At 34.1% G+C, this 10,659-nt stretch overlaps 1 long non-coding RNA gene across 1 annotated transcript; it reads right to left on the bottom strand.

Moving 5' to 3' along the window:
- Nucleotides 1-5,299: 5,299 nt before the first annotated feature.
- Nucleotides 5,300-7,346, bottom strand: LOC132602519 (uncharacterized). Its single transcript, XR_009567811.1, has 3 exons — nucleotides 7,159-7,346; nucleotides 6,281-6,337; nucleotides 5,300-5,533 (listed from the first exon to the last, which is right to left on the bottom strand). It is a non-coding gene; the product is annotated as an uncharacterized LOC132602519 (long non-coding RNA).
- Nucleotides 7,347-10,659: the final 3,313 nt, after the last annotated feature.

Below are 10,659 nucleotides of genomic sequence, written 5' to 3'. Positions count from 1 at the left end.
TTTGTTAATTCTTGTGATTTATAGTACTTTTATATAATTTTTAAATATGTATATTATTTCTCAAAAGCCTTAAAGATTGTATGTCCGAATTCACGATCAAAATAAAAAAAATTAACTTTCAAAATCCAAACTATGTCATATAAATATATTGAGGTGGAGCGAGTATATATATATAAACATCACGGTTCACAGCTATGTTCTGCTAATAAGAAAATTCAAAAAAATCCAAAATGCATCATTTAGGATTTGATTTAATTTGAGCTGGCGACTTAAAGCAATATTTGCCCCCCTGCCACTATGTTGAACATTTTATTATGTTAAAAGGAGTTTAACAATTTACTTATTATAATTTTCTGACGAAAGGCATGCAATTCAACCCTTCAAAATATAACTTGTCCTATTTTTACTTGTTTTAGGCTTTTAGCCAATTCGTTGACATGTTTCACTATTTTTCTTTGTTTGAAAGAATCTTCTGGCTGTCCCATTGCCAGTAGAGGTGGCAAATCTCTAGTGAATTATTAGGATATAACTTTTTTTTTAAAAAAAATTGTTTTATTATTACATAGGGGGAGGAGAAGGAGAATGGTGAAGGGGATTATAAGGTGGTGAATTGAACCCTCACCAACAAATAAAGTGAAAGTTCAAATAGTCAATCAAATGAGCTACTAATTAAGAGTCCCTGGATATAACTCAAATATGTCGATGTCTGTGCAAATTAATGCAGATATTATATTGGACAAAAAACATAAGGAATATTGTTTTCAATAAATATTAATAAAAACAAGTTTATAAAAAAATTATGACATTGTTTGCCACACCTCTTGCACCTAAGGTGAGACAACGTAACCTTTACAATTTTTCAAGCTATAGGTTATAGCTGGATGTAAATTAAAGGAGCATTATGCACCAAGAGATGAGAATTTGAAATCATATATATGTTAAGACGACAACAACAACATTGCCTTCTGCCATTTGATTTTTTACTTTATTTTATAATGAAATCCTAATCCCTCTTTTAAGTCAGAATAAGAAGAGGCAAAATGCTAGGCGATAATTTCTTTGGAGCTGCTTAAGTTTTAGTTCGAGAGTTACGGATACTTATGCCAATAGGAGATATGCAGTAGGTACCCTATAAAAACAATCAAGATGTGCGCAAATTAATCAAACATTATTGAGGGGGGAAGTTACATTAAAATGACAGATTATTAAATGAGACACGACACATAGGTCTCTATCACTTTCTATTAAACCTAACTAGGGTTAAAAGGTCGACCAATAATTTGACTACGTCTTGTGTACAGCTCAAGACAACTTTCTAATCTATCTAATTTACGGTTTAATTTTGATTACATAAGCAAAAGAAGATTTTTCTATTGACTAGTACAATACTATTAAATTATTAATGTTCTTAATGTGTTGGTGATGGAGAATGGAGACAACGAGCTCCACAACGTCTTTTTACTTCATTTTAGGCTTAATATATATAGTTTGCTATCAAGTTTTACGTAAATTTCTCTGATATACCCCAATTTCACGAGCAATCTTTTAGATATTAAACATTTTTTCCATTGTACAAGAGGTTTAAGATTTGCTTTTTGTGGTGGGTCGTCTAGGGAAATAAGAAGAACAAGGAGTTTATTTATTATTTTTTCAAGTTAATGACAGATATCACAACATCATTAGGGCATGTCATACACTTATCGAGAAAATGTAGCATCGGAAGGGAAATGTTATGATGTATAAAAGGTTGCCCGTAAAATTGGAGTGTGTTAAAAAAAAAAAAAATTACAAGCTGGGGAGATGATATCATATTTGATTATTGATATCATTCGTTCATCTAATTATCATGAATTTCCAACATCTCTTGCAACATATTCTTCTAATCATATTTTGCAAAGTGATCTTATACCAATATACGGTTGGATTTAGTGTTTATTTTTCCTAACCGGCATACATAGTTTTCAAATTAAAGTGATCTTATACAAATATACGGTTGGATTTAATGTTCACTTTTCCTAACTCATATACATAGATTATACATTATACACGAGCATATCTTCTTTTGAAAATGTAAGCATGTCAGTAGATATGGGCCTCGGCCTTGCAATCCCAGCTCCATACATAGCCTCCACTGCTTTTAACTTTTGGCAAAAATGTTACGTTTCCATTATCCAACAGAAATGCTGTACTATCTAATTTCAAAAGGATCATTTGCACTTTTATCCCTTTTTGTGCTGGTCTTTATTTTTTGCCACTCATAACAATAATTTTTGGTGGGGCATAAATTATATTTTGCATAATAATATCTCACAAGTTATGCCTTTGGCTTAAAGAACTATGCTCCGCTAGGCATAAGTTCGATTGCTAAAGGACCACAAAAAAAAAAAAAAAAAAACAGCCCATTTGAAGGACAAACCATGCAATTTCTTCATTTCAAAACATTCATCCAATCCACAGCAATGGCCCAATACATAGGGGATAAGGAGCTCTTAGAACATAGTTACCTTTATGAACACAATGATAGTTTCTCTAATCTCATGTTTAAAAATCCCTATTTAAATATCACAACTATCCTTAGCCCCACAGTGGACGCCAAACTGTTTACCCCAAAAAGGTACAGTTGAATTTATTTACTGATTTAAATGATACGTGAATTGATTTGTTACAAATAAGAGTAAATTATAAACAATACGTAATGGAATCGATTGAATATAAAATAAAAATATCATAGATGAAGTCTGGGCCGCATGAACTCGGAGGAATCTCTTACTGAGGACGACTTTGGATAGACAATCTAACGCCACTACAAGAAAGAAGACGTTTGCCAATTTTTTTATTATTTTTTTTGTTGACTATTGTTGCAAAAAGTATTTTTGGCAACATCTTTTTTGTTGTTGCATAAACTTTTCCATTGGCTATTATTGCAACGACGTGCAACAAGCTTTTTGTTGTTACCAAAATTACTTTTTGCAACAATAATCAATACTATGGCAACAAAATTAAATTGTTTGGCAACATAAAAATAGTTTAATTTTAAAAGTTTCATCAGATATGCCAACAATAAAACTAAGTTTTTGCCAAATATTGAATTTTGCCGACAATATTATTTTTGTTACTAAAGAGTTGTTGCCATTTCTGCACTTTCTTGTAGTGGGCCTTGAAGAACACTTTGAATCCGATACAATAAGCAGAAAACAATAGTGCAATTTGCTTTAGTGCGTAAATATAAATTGTTAAGCTAGAATTGGATGCCGTCTAACACTGAGGTTGGGCTCCTTTTATAGGTGATAATCATCAACACAAAGCTGTGAATCAGACCTCATAATGAACCATAATGATCAATAAATGCTACTTAATTACAAAAACATAACGTTTGGCTATGCATCCGGACCGTTTATGTAACGTCTGGAACTCATTAATGAACCATGACAATTGCTTCATAACCTTTGCTCCGGGCTTGCGTGGAATCATTTCTTTCGGGTTCTCGCATGAAATACCACCTCATGCCACGTATAATGTAAGATTTCACCGTATACAATAGATTGTGTCATATGGTCATCTGGTAAGTGGTAAATAATTAATTTGTTCGTGAATGTGACTTTATTAATATGAAGCTCGAATCTGACTATTTATTGGAGGTTGAATTTAGCTTGGGAGACACTTGTAAGGGATATACTCCGTCTTATGTTCATCTGGAAGTGCTAAAACGTCAATTAGCTCGACATTGTGAATTTAGCGTTCAGCAGATTTAATCCATATTTCTGCCAAAAAAAAAAAAAAAACCGATAGACTGTTGGTGTATAATAAACATGTATACAATAGACCCAGGGGCGGAACTACAGGGGTGCAAGGGGTGTCAATCGAACCCCCTTCGTTTGAAAAATGCACTATATATATGGGGTCAATTTTTTGATTCAGGTATAAATATTTATGTTGCATCCCCTTAACATAATGGAGAACTCAGCTTAGCGGCTGAGGCGCCTACTATTGAGCCCATGGTTGCGGGTTCAATTCTCTGTAACAACACTTTTTTTTAACCCTCTTTCATCCAGTCTCTTTTTCTTGAACTCTCTTATCAAATGTTCTGGCTCCGCCCCTGAATAGACCCACTCCCACCGTCGATTTATTATAGACTGTTCCCACACTATCGGGTGGGAGTTCCCGGGAACCCTTTTTTTTTTTTTTTTTTTTTGAAGAAGAAGAATCAGCAATATATCTTATTAGCAAAATTGAAGTGGTTTGAAGAAAATTACATTTTTAGAGTCATTTTCTAGAATTGGTTGGTGCACCAATTACACCATTAACCACAGAAATTTGCTTGCCAATTACAATAGCAGTAAGTTGAATCTTGTCCACCTAAACAATAATGAATGAAAGGGTGATGCCCTTTGGATATTTTAGTGCACTCTGTTAGGCATATCCTTGAATCTGATTCTACTGGACAATCAATTCCAAGTACTAATTTCTCACATATATTTCCTTGAATACCCTCAACTGAAAGCATTCCATTTTCTGATGTGAATACTTCTTTCACGCGGAGCTTGAATTTATAGTGTGAAAACCTTTAACTGTATAAGAATATTTCAGTTTGGAACCCACAACAATAGATTTGTTGGTTCCACGGTAAAAAAGAATCCAATTAAGTCTCAGCCCACATCTAAGACCAGGGATCGATACCCCCTGGTCATGTTTTTTTAATTTTGACTCTGTTTTTTGTTTTAAACCAAACACCATTTTTCCGCAAATCATAATTTTTCAAATTAATTTTAAAACCAAATGTAAATATAAAATAAGAAACTAAGGTTCTTAAAAATTGTCGTTGGTTTCTTCCATTTTGTCGTTGCCGCTAGCCACTCCCAGGCCCTTCATTCTTCTTCCTCATTCTTTTTTTCTCTTATATGGGAATACAGTTTCTCTTAATTTTTTCTAACCATTGTCATGATATATTATGTTTGAGTGGTTTTTACTTTTTAAATATTTATTAAATATCAGCATTGTTTCTTTAGCCGATTATATTGTATTAATTTGAGTTAGTTGGGAATAGGAGTGCACAAATTTCGATTTAACCGATGAATTGAACCATAAAAATGTTATTTCGGCATTAGGTTATAAGTTAAACCGAACTGTTAGTGTCACGACCCAGCTAGGGGCCGTGACGGGTACCCGGGACTAGCCACCGAGCACCACTCGTTCTAATACTCATCTTACTCATTTAATGCCTTTTTACCAATTTTATACACGAATTGTAGGAAAATCATATTTTATATAAAAACATAAATACTTATATACATTTGCCTCTCGGCCATCAAAATAAGATATACATAATAATAACATCTTGCGAGACCATCTGACCCACACTGCGTATCTACGAGCCTCTACTGACATACTAAACATATAGACGGAACAAGACTCCGTCATGCCCAAAATATGCATATATACCAAAAGAAGAACCATAAGCACCTCCGGACAATGGAGTGCTCTCGATCAGTTGACAGCTACTAAGGGTCTGGACCAAGCTCACCTTCCTGTCTACCTGTGGGCATGAACACAGCGTCCAAAGAAAACGGACGTCAGTACGAACATTGTACTGAGTATGAGAGGCATAAACAATGAAGAAAGACAGTGATAATATAATGTGAACATCAATATGAAACATCTGAATCTGAATGACAATCATAAAAGAAGTAATGCATGCTGTCTTACTCATACTCATCATAATCTCATATATGCATAATATGCAAGCTGCCCGTCCATATCGGAACGGTGTAATAATCAATAACATTAGCCCGCGTCCAGGCCTCCTGCGTCCGGGGTACCATCTTATGCCGCCCACTAGTGGTGTCTGCCCATGCCAAAAGGTCATGGTGTATCCGTATAGCTGCCCGCCTTGGCGGTGACTGCCCGGCCAACTAGGCGCGGTGTAATATGATCATGACATGCTCATAAAAAATACTTGTAATAATATGCTTATCATAGTACATGCATAAGACTCAAGATCAACTATACTCTATCGGGGTGACGTAAGGTCGTGATCCCCCGATTTCATTATGGAGCAATTATTGACATTCTGCCTCACCTTGAAGGAATTAGTACATAAGGTGAGTGTAAGCAATAAATAGCATCATTATCAATATGGCATCATCATATCATATCTCTTATCTTATATAGACATTTATGGACTTAGGCTTCTAGCTTTCCGGAAAATAGGAACTCATGAAGAGGAAAAGAACTTATGCTATAGGATTCATGCCATTAGAAAGAAAGGACTAGCCTCACATACCCTTGTCGTTTAGCTATGTTATCGTTCACTTGCTCTCCTCCAATGTCACGTCGTTACCTTCACGGGAGAATTCATATTAACATTAGTTAATAGATTATAAGGACGCGTCATAAATTCTAGAGAAAATTGGGCAGCATTTCCCCTGTAAACTTAACAATCCTCGAAATTCCAACTTAGCCAAACATCAATCAAAATACCAACAACAACAATACCAACAATTTCATATCAAACTAGACTTAAATCCATTCTTAAATTACTCCCAAAACAGCCCAATATACATTCGGATGCCAATGCTTGTATACACTTCTTTATTTCTGTATATCCATAATATAACAACAACAACTACAGTCAATCCCCCGATATTCCAGCCTACAAAACAGTCCATAACGACCATAAAACAGTCCCCAAAATATCATCGCAAAACAGCCACAAATATTATACCAAACAGCTCCAAAATATAGTCACAAAACAGCCACAAAAATTACATAAAACAGCCCCAAAATTTTGTCATAAAACAGCCACGAAAATTATATAAAACAGCCCCAAAATATTGTCAATAAACAGTCACGAAAATTACATAAAACAGCCCCAAATATCGGCACAAAACAGCCCGGTATACGCTTTGTATACAATATCTTTATACGCTTTATTCTCCCAAATTCAAGAACAACAACTTATCAACAACTTCAACAACAATGTCAACAATTATTATACATCATAACTCAGCTAATTTCATCCATTTAATCCACCTAAAACAGCCCCTTAATCCATAAATCCCAACAAAACAACAAACGAGTTTATAATGCTATTTTCTCCGTTCTAATCCGTTAAAACTCTAAATAAACTTGTTAACAATGAAAAATGGACCTTAATCTTACCTTAATTATGCAGCAACCACTTCCACCCTCTCTTTCTTGGCTGATTTTTAGCTCAAATTGAAGGCAACGCGACGTACAACACTTTTCTCTTCAGGAGCTTCGCGATTCGGGGCTTAGATTGTGGTCAAAATTTGGTTTCTTTCTCTATCTCTCCTCTCTCTCTCTACCTCTGAAATTTCTGGGTTTTTTTGAGGTCTGAAAATGAAAGAGAAGGCCGAATTTTTTCATTAAATGGCAAAGAAAATGGGCTGACCCGACTTGGAATCGGGTTGGGCCGAATTCATTGCCCAGCTTGACCTTTCTGCCTTAAAATGTAGATATCTCCTTATCCCGATGTCACATGAAGACCCACGACCTATGGTTGGAAAGCTATTTCAATTATCTACAACTTTCATTCTGGGAGTTTTCCCAAATTCCCAAAGGACGATAAGGTTATGACCTCCCGAAATCAAATCACCCGAAAACGTATCTTAAAAATATTATTTTGGAGGGCTTTCACTTTGATTTGACTCAAGGGTCCTTCTTGGGTTGTGTTTAACTTCGCATATATTATTCATATAACTTGTCATATGTTCTAAAAAAAAAATCTCGACATGTGGACCCCACCTCAGCTTATGAATAATTCATCGTACGAAAATACGGGATATAACAGTTAGCCCCTAGGGGCCATTTCTTATCCGTTAAACCGATAACCGAAATGTTAAGCCCTTCTAACCGATTACTCGATGACCGATAGTGAATATCTTATTAGTTATGTTATCACTTTAGCATGTTTATACACCAATAATCGATAAACAGAATCGATAACATACAAAATCGAACCGAACCGACCAGTATGCAATCCTAGTTGGGAACCCATAAGTTTCAAATTCTGGATCTACCTCTGTTGTTCAAGACCTAATCAGTAATGAGAAGTCATATAAATTGTATGTGGTGATTATTTCGGTGAGTGGATTGAGGAGCCTGATATGTTTACTTGGAAATTGAACACAAATGCGACAATAGCTATTTGTTCCATGAGAGAAAAGATCTATCAAAGCAGAAAGTCCAAAGCCAATCGCATGCACAAGCGAAGCTGAGAAACGGACCGCAGCGCAACGACTAGGACTCGTGTCGCAAGTGAATATGGCCGGTGCGTGGCGAACGGTTCATCAAGCCATTTTTCGCGTCAACTCCCTAAATAGGAATAGGGGTAGTTTACAAACAAGGATTCACACCTAAAGATGCTACATATGATGAATTTGTCCAAAATAAGAATGTTAATTTACGTCCAAAATTCTTTTTCAAATTGGTAGAGCTTTCTTCCGACCATTTTGGAAAGCAGACACGCAGAAAAGACGAATAAGTAGTCATAGTATATATTAGAAATTTCGAATTGATTACCTTTCATTTACTTAATTCTGGAGAAGTTTGCACTCTATATAAAAACAGGCAGAATCGAAACATTCTCCAAACAAACAATCAGAGAATTAAGAAAATGGTTAAATCAAGCAGAGTTCCTCTCGACCTTTTATGGTTGTTATTATTCGTCTTTGCATCATTAGGTAGGTCTGTGAAATCCCTCCAACTTTCATATTTATTTCAATACTATTTGTTCATGTTACTCCCTTCGTTGGGTGACAATTTTTCATTTTTATTATCATGTTAGTTGATTTTCCCCTTTGGCACACGCAATTCAATTAATAACACTAATTTGTTTAGAGGGTTATTTGAATAATTTAATTTTTATAACTCCATAGAGAAATATGTAAAGTATTAAAGGACCTTTTAGAAATTTGGTCATGTCATTTTTTATTTTTTTTTGTAAATCGGTACTAACTTTGGACCAAATTTCAAAGGCTTAAAAATGGGAGTAACAATTTTATTTTGAAGTTCTCGTTTTACTTTAATAATATAATTTTATATCCACAAACATATCATAGTACGTAAAATCAGAAGTTTCAAAACTATTTCTTTTTCCTTTCTTAAATTTCATAACTAGTCATTCACCTAAAATAAAGGGAAAAGGGTCAAAAATATCTCTCTACTTTGGGAAGAGGGCTAAAATATCTCCCACTACAAATTTGGATAAAAAATATTCCTTACGTCATTAAAATTTTTAAATATATCCCTGTCTTAACAGAAATCCCCAAAATAATCCGATTTTATTTCCAAAGCAGAAGGTCATTTTTGACCCTTTTCCCTGAAATAAATGGATGGGGTGTATTTTTGAGTGTTGCGGACAACCTTTCTGGTAATTAGCAATGAAATTTCCAATTACGTAATACATGTCATCTTGTGTATATTATTTATATACCTATCATTAATCACTAGTAGGTTTGTTTGATATTACGCAAAAGATTTATAAAATGTTTGAATGAAGCTACTCTGTTTGTTCCAATTTAATCATCTTATTTTCCTTTTTAGATTGTTTAGTGCTTTTTCTATATTTAGTAAATCCTTAATTTCAGTATTCTACATGGTATGTGTAATACCGCAAATTTCAAATGTTTTTTTTATTTTTCTTAAAGTTTGTTCTTGGTCAAACCAAAATATTTAAATTGAACGGAGGGAGTAATTTTTAGTTTATAATTAGCTTAAGTTATTGTATTCTTCAAATTAAAGAGTTTTAACCAAATAAGTGGAAATGGTTTTTGTCACTTATTATATATGAGGTAACTCGAATTAAATATATGTCCACCGCTTCTTGTCCATTTGATATATACTAGTTAAGTAGTTTTTGAACACGCACATTGCATGTCGACATCTTATCAATAATTGTACAAATTTTTTAAAACTCATGTTGTTCATATAGAATATTCAACACACTAACGTTTCATTTTACTTTATTCGTGTGCTATTTTCAGATATATTGGACTATAAATATATATGGAGCATATATACACGTTGAAACTTGGAAGTGAACAAAATCGCCAGATAAATCCCCAAAAATAATTGCCAGCTAAAATTGCAACAACAAAATCCTTAAGTAATTTCCTGGGTAATAAAATTCCTAGGTAAATCCCCAAGAAATAATTCCCAGGTAAATGCGCAAGTATAACTACACGGGAAATTTCTTGCCAATTCACAAAGGAACTAAAATTTTCATATTTTTGATCTTTTACCTGCGGAATTACCTACAGAATGATACTTGGGGATTATTTTCCTCAAATAAATCCTCATGTAAAATTTTGGCGCTAAATGGCACCAAATATACATTCGGATTTACCTGGGCTAATCATATCCGCAGGTAAATATAATAGATTTTAGAAATTTTTTGATTTCTGCATGAAAATCCGCAGGAATTATCTGTGAAAAAAATACCCAGGTAAAATCCCCCATAATTCGAGTTTTTCTAGTAGTGATATGTTTCAAAATTCTATTATTTATTTCACCAATTAGACCTGCGGCTGCGCATAAATCATCGAAATTTGAATCGAAGTCCAATAAAAGATTTCAACTGTCTTTTGTTGTTTACTTTGTTTTCATGTTAGCTTGTTCCTGAACTAGTACTTTTCTGTT

Source organism: Lycium barbarum, chromosome 7 (genome assembly GCF_019175385.1).
Source record: "Lycium barbarum isolate Lr01 chromosome 7, ASM1917538v2, whole genome shotgun sequence".
Lineage (NCBI taxonomy): Eukaryota > Viridiplantae > Streptophyta > Magnoliopsida > Solanales > Solanaceae > Lycium > Lycium barbarum.
Note: the sequence above shows the minus strand (reverse complement) of the source record. Positions and strands in the feature narration are given on the sequence as shown.